The sequence below is a fragment of the Syngnathus scovelli genome, chromosome 18 (genome assembly GCF_024217435.2).
Source record: "Syngnathus scovelli strain Florida chromosome 18, RoL_Ssco_1.2, whole genome shotgun sequence".
NCBI lineage: Eukaryota > Metazoa > Chordata > Actinopteri > Syngnathiformes > Syngnathidae > Syngnathus > Syngnathus scovelli.
The window spans coordinates 1,295,006-1,301,005 of NC_090864.1; the positions used below are offsets into that span (position 1 = coordinate 1,295,006).

Sequence of the window (6,000 nt, forward strand, 5' to 3'; positions counted from 1 at the left end):
TTACGATCATATTTTGTTTCCCGATTTGTGTTGAATAAAGTTATGAAATTACAAATTTTCAAATAAAACACAGAGATGGGATCATTTCCCATTCTCTCATACCAAAAGTACTGTCACGTGCTGGTGCCACCTGCGACAGGACCACGCCCACCTGTCAGTGGAATCGCCGTCACCTGCCACGGGCTCATGGACAGCGAGATATCAGCGCCGCCAGCGCACACCTAAGTGTCAGTCTGTCCCTTGATGCTGCTTCGCTCATCAGTCCCTGAGATACTGACTCGCTTGACTATTGGAAATCCCGCAGAATCGTTTGTCCTCTCCAGCCCGGTCGTCGCTCTAGCGCCAGCTGTTCCCATCATCCCCTTCCACAATAAAGTCTGTCGCTACGCACTTGGCTGTACTGTCCGATCCCTTACAAGTACACGTACCAAGACATACAACTGTTGCAAAATAGTCGCCCAATCGATAGGTGATACCGTTTGAAAGAACGAGCGCCGTCAGTGTTCGATCAGGTACCTACAATCCTGTGCGCCAACAATGTTTAAAGTAAAAAATACATTAATTAACACAAAATACTCGTTTAAACCTTCTATTTAAGTTGAGTCCTTGTAAGTATAGTAAATCTATGAACGTCTATTGTTTGTATTAGAAGGAATGGTTGCTGCAATTTGAGTGTGAGAACGCCTGTGAATTTGGTTGACCAGCAGTGGGGTGGCCCGGTTTGACCCAGATTATCAGCTCTCTCTTTCTTCTCTTCAGATGGAATAAATATTTCGCCTTTTACTAAAGATTTCCGTGGGGAGGAAATATAAGAGGCTATTTCAATATTTTTGATGCTCTGCGAAAGCGTAGCATTCTTTCTCTGTTAAAATATCAATATCGCAACGGATAGCCACCTATATCATTCTCCGCGCGACAGTCATACGTTCACATAATTCATACTGACACATATGTGAACATGTTCACATAAACAGAGAAATTATGCCGAGTGCAGACAGACAATCAAGTTTAAGCCCTCGTTTATCAATGCAGTTTAATGTCTGGTGGTACCCATTTGAATGGGCACATGTCAGTCTATTGCAATTTGGCAAAAAATATTGTTATTGAATAAAAACCAATAACCACCCCCCCCCCCCCCCCCCCAATAAGCACTCCTGCTCCTCACATCAAAGAACACGGACTTGAGAAGATCCGTCGCGCTGTGCTTCGTTGAAACGTGGCTTGACGGACGCACCCAGCACCACGCCGTGGAGTTAGCTGGGTTTCGGCTATTGCGTGCAGATCGCAGCGCGGAGTTCACTGGAAAATCAATGGGAGGTGGTCTCTGTTTCTATATTAATGAACGTTGGTGTACTGATGTCACGGTGTTGAAAGAGTCTTGCAGCCCTCTCCTAGAAACACTTTTCATGAACTGCCGGCCGTTCTATTCACCACGGGAGTTCTCCTCGATCGTCATGGCGGCTGTTTACATTCCACCGCACGCACGTGCGAGTGAAGCCACGCAGATGCTGGCTGACCAGGTGTCAGACATGGAGAAACTTCTACCAAATTCACTAATCATTGTTCTGGATGATTTTAACAGGGCGAACCTCGCACATGAACTCCCCAAATACAGACAGCACATAACGTGTCCCACCAGAGGGGCACAGACACTGGACCACTGCTACACCGTCATTAAAGATGCATACCACTCTGTGGCTCGTGCGGCTTTAGGACTCTCGGACCACTGTGTAGTTCGTTCATCTGATCCCGGCCTACAGGCAGAAATTAAAGACTTCTAAGCCTATGGTGAGGACTGTGAGGAAGTCGACAGTGGAGACAAGGCAGGACATCCAAGCTCGCTTTGACTGCACCGATTGGGGAGTTTCTGAAGCTGCACCTTCAGACCTGCATGAACTCACTGACACTGTCACATCATACATCAGTTTTTGTGAGAATCTGTGTGTGCAGACTAAGACCTTCTGCACGTATGTTGTAAATTTTAGCCTGCATGTGTCTCTGCATGTTGCCTTAGAACACCGGGCCGGCAGCAGTGGGATTACGCATAGGTTATTTGTGCTGGACAGGGAGGTTTAGTTTCAGTAATGTATAGGTACCTAGAATGTAGAAGGGCCAGTTGTCCGTGACCACAAAAGAACCGAGTAGATGGCCTTTTAGGGACAACGAAAACAACAAGTATACTGAGAGTCGAACCGCAGCTGTTATTCAAAGCGATATAAGAGTATAAGAGATACGATGCCTGGGAGACGAGAGGGAGCGGCTAACATCTTTGCTTTTGGGTCACTCGAATATTTGGAGAAACTTCACTCTGACATCGGTTGAATAAAATATTTTCCCAATCAGCCGTGTGTCACTGAAGTGTTCCTTCTCTCAGCCAGCCATCTTCCACCAAGTGTTTTTTTGGAGACCAGCGGAGCAACAAAGACAATTCACCACACGTACAACAACGACAAACCTTGTTTTACACCGAACCTCAGGAGGCTGCGCAAAGTCAAGGAGGAGACCTACAGGAGCAGCGACCGGGACCTGTTCAAGCAGACCAGAAACACACTGAACCGAGAGGTCAGGAAAGCCAGCAAGTATTACGGGGAGAGCCTGGAGAGACACCTCTCTGCCAATCCTGATCCCTCAACAGTGTGGAAAGGTCTGCAGAGCATCACGGGCTTCAAAAAACGAACCCCCTGTCCTGTGGAGAGCCCAAGGCTTGCAAACCAGCTAAACAGGTTCTACTGCAGGTTTGATCGGTCCTCCCACACAACAGGACCTCCTGCAGCACAATCCACATACTCACCTCCCCCCACAACCGCTCTGTCCACTCCTCCACCACCGTTGTCACCTACTCTCTTGCAGAGGCCGCGCCCGCACTCCAGATCCGCGAGAAAGAAGTGTGCCACATGTTCCGGAGACAAAACATCAGGAAGGCACCGGGCCCAGACGGCGTGTCACATTCCTGCTTGAAAGTCTGTGCTGAACAACTAGCACCCACCTTTGCACGGATCTTCAACCGTTGCCTCGGATCTATTGACAACAATGGACTTTGTTCGCACTTGGTAAGTTCTCCTTTAATATAAATTCATATTGAAAATGGCTAAGGATAGCCCCGAGGCTAAGAACGTGCAGTGTGAAAAGCCCTAAAATGTGATAGCATGTTAGGAGTCATCAGCAGTAAATATGCAGTCAATTTTGGCTTTAGAGATTACACATGACTAATTTACGTTACAGAGAGTAGCTACAGTAACTCCTGGTTTTGTCTTACCGTTGTCAGGGTCCGGGGTGGTGTACCTCCTTTTTCCACAGGGAGCAACCGTGAGCAGAGTGGCAGAGGACCCAGTTGGAGCTCATCAGGCCCGTTAAAGGAGGGCTCTTAAGGAGCATGCTGTCAATTGCTCGTCGTGTCCTACCTGTTGTGATCACCTCCACGGTTGTGCCTTTGGCTCCTCGATACCCTCTTGCTCATCGACGCCACGTTCTCCTGATCCTCAGGTCTGCTGTAAGATCTCCGCCATAGCCACGTCGTATCCTCTGACCAAGCCTTGTGTATTTTGTTGGCAGATTCCCTCCACGGCTCACCGCCAAGATCCACCCCGTCTGGCTGAACTCCACACGCTCCGCCGTTGCTGCTCCTTGCTCCTAGCGCAGATCCTCCCGCTCTGCCTCCACCGCATCTCCTCCAATAAACACTCATCACTCATTCTGAACTTCTGAGTTGGTTTCCTGCATGTGGGTCAAATCATTCGCCAAAACGATGACAACCGCCTTTCTCAGATATGTAGTAATCTAACATAAACGTTAGTCAAACAACCCTAACCCAATGCTAATAATAGTAGTTTCACATTCTTGTTGGGTGTTTCACTAGCATGTTGTGGGTAGTGGAATACCATTAAACAAGACCAAAGAGAGGATCATAGTGGTAGAGAACATTTATATTTGAAACACAATGACAACGTTACTGTTAGGGTTTTTCAGATTATCCTTATCGTATGATTATGTTGGAATGCAACCGGTAATAAATAAGATAGCTGTCCCATCCTACACAAGGTCGTAAAACACCCCCTGATATGTTTTGACTAGAGCACAAGGGCTTCCTATTCAGCCTACTCTTATCCCCACTCTGTTTCTCAATAAATATGCCCTTGCAGGAGGGAGAGTTTTAGACTTCACTTCTTCAACGTGTGAGCTCTCCACCTGCAGGTGTCTAAAAGGACTTGCTTGTCTCTCGTGTGGTTCTTGCAAAATAAGTTGGAGTGAGCAAATCTCTAACATTTTGGTGCCGAAACCCGGGATCCCTCATACCCGCTATCTGTCTGACGAAGAAGGACGTGCTGCATTGTCGACAAGACAGCGTCCATTAGGAGGACCTGGAGGAGAAAGTCCTGGGAAGAGAATTGTTAGAGATTCGCTCACTCCAACTTAATTTGCAGGAACCACACGGGAGACAAGTAAGTCCTTTTAGACACCTGCAGGTGGAGAGTCCATTTGTCGCTGTGCGTGCAGCGATGTTCGAATGGAGGTCTGAACTCTCCACCCTGCAAGGGCATATTTATTAAGAGAAACAGAGTGGGGGGATGAGTATGCTGAGTAGAAAGCCCTTGTCCTCTAGTCCAAACATGTCAGGGGATGTTTTACGACCTTGTGATAAAGAGGACAAGGTAGGGTATTTATTACCTGTTGCATTCCAACATAATCCTACGATAAAGATAACGTGGAAAACCCTGACAAGAATTCTTCGCTGGGCCAGCATCTTAGGTCTGCCTTCGCCTGACAGAGGTGGATTGACGGGACCCGGCAGTGCAACGAACCAGGGGACAAGTAAATTAAAGGCCCGAAGTTGTGTGATTGTGTTGTTGTTTGTGAAACGCGTAAAAAACCACAGGTGCACAAAAGATACGGCTTCGGTTTATCCGAGCTATGAGATACGGCTTTGGTTTATCCGAGCTATGAGATACGGCTTTGGTTTGTCCGAGCTATGAGATACGGCTTTGGTTTGTCCGAGCTATGAGATACGGCTTTGGTTTGTCCGAGCTATGAGATACGGCTTTGGTTTGTCCGAGCTATGAGGCCTAAAAAAGTGCTAGAGTTTTTGTGATTGAGTGTGTGACTGGTAGGATAAATTGACTAAATAGCTGTTCTAGCATTGATCCACGGCATTAATACAGGCTAGTAATTTGTTGAAAGGTCAATTTAAACCTGCATTGAGGATCCTCAAAGAAAAAAAATGTGAAAAAAAATTGTAAAACCTTAAACTACTAAAATTAAGATGGGAAATAAGAACGGTAAATCTCTTGCTCTGCTCTTCTTTGAGATGAGAAGTTCATGGCGAGTAGATTTCTTAATTGTATGCAATACATGCTGAAGTGAAAGAATATGTAAGGAATACAAGGAAATTTGAAATGTGGAAGAATTGGTAGAAGTGCTAGAGTGTGGTTGAAATCTTCACAAAGAGATAAGAACGAATTCAAGAGACAAAAGCTAGAAAAATGAAAACGGATGAGGTCACAAGTGTTTGTCAGACCAGGACACAATAAGGCCTCTGTGAGCAGGTGCAAGGCCGCAGCTCAAGCCGCGGCTCAAGCGAGGGGCAAGAGGAGTTTGATAATAATAATAATAATAATATTTTTGAGGTGGCAAATTACAAATGACTAGAGATCAAATTGTGTTACACTAAAGTTAAAATATGCAAATCAAGTTGTAAAGAAATACAACTTGCTTCTAGAAGATAAATAAATAAAATTAGAATGGGCTGTCCTCGTGTGCATGGGAGGGACCAGCTCATGATCGACCACAGGAAATGGCCAGCCTGTGACGAATCATTGGTGCTGGGACCTACCTTCCGCACGCGAGAGCTGTGCATCTGTGTGCGTATGTGTTAAATTGATGAAGATAGGCTAAACTTTCCATTTGAAGAAATTTGCTAGACTGTTGAATTTACACCGCAGAACAGAAACAATTTTGACAGATAAAAATGAAAGAAAAAGAGAGAAATCTGTTTGCGAGCAGAAA

At 46.0% G+C, this 6,000-nt stretch overlaps 1 long non-coding RNA gene and 1 other non-coding gene across 2 annotated transcripts; both read left to right on the forward strand.

The window, feature by feature from the left end:
• The first annotated feature begins 739 nt into the window (after positions 1–739).
• On the forward strand, positions 740–854 carry LOC125986411 (U5 spliceosomal RNA). The gene has a single exon (XR_007487611.1). It is a non-coding gene; the product is annotated as a U5 spliceosomal RNA (small nuclear RNA).
• Positions 855–1,150: 296 nt separating this feature from the next.
• LOC125985997 (uncharacterized) lies at positions 1,151–4,204 on the forward strand. The gene is made up of 3 exons (XR_007487509.2): positions 1,151–3,050; positions 3,266–3,483; positions 3,553–4,204. It is a non-coding gene; the product is annotated as an uncharacterized lncRNA (long non-coding RNA).
• Positions 4,205–6,000: the final 1,796 nt, after the last annotated feature.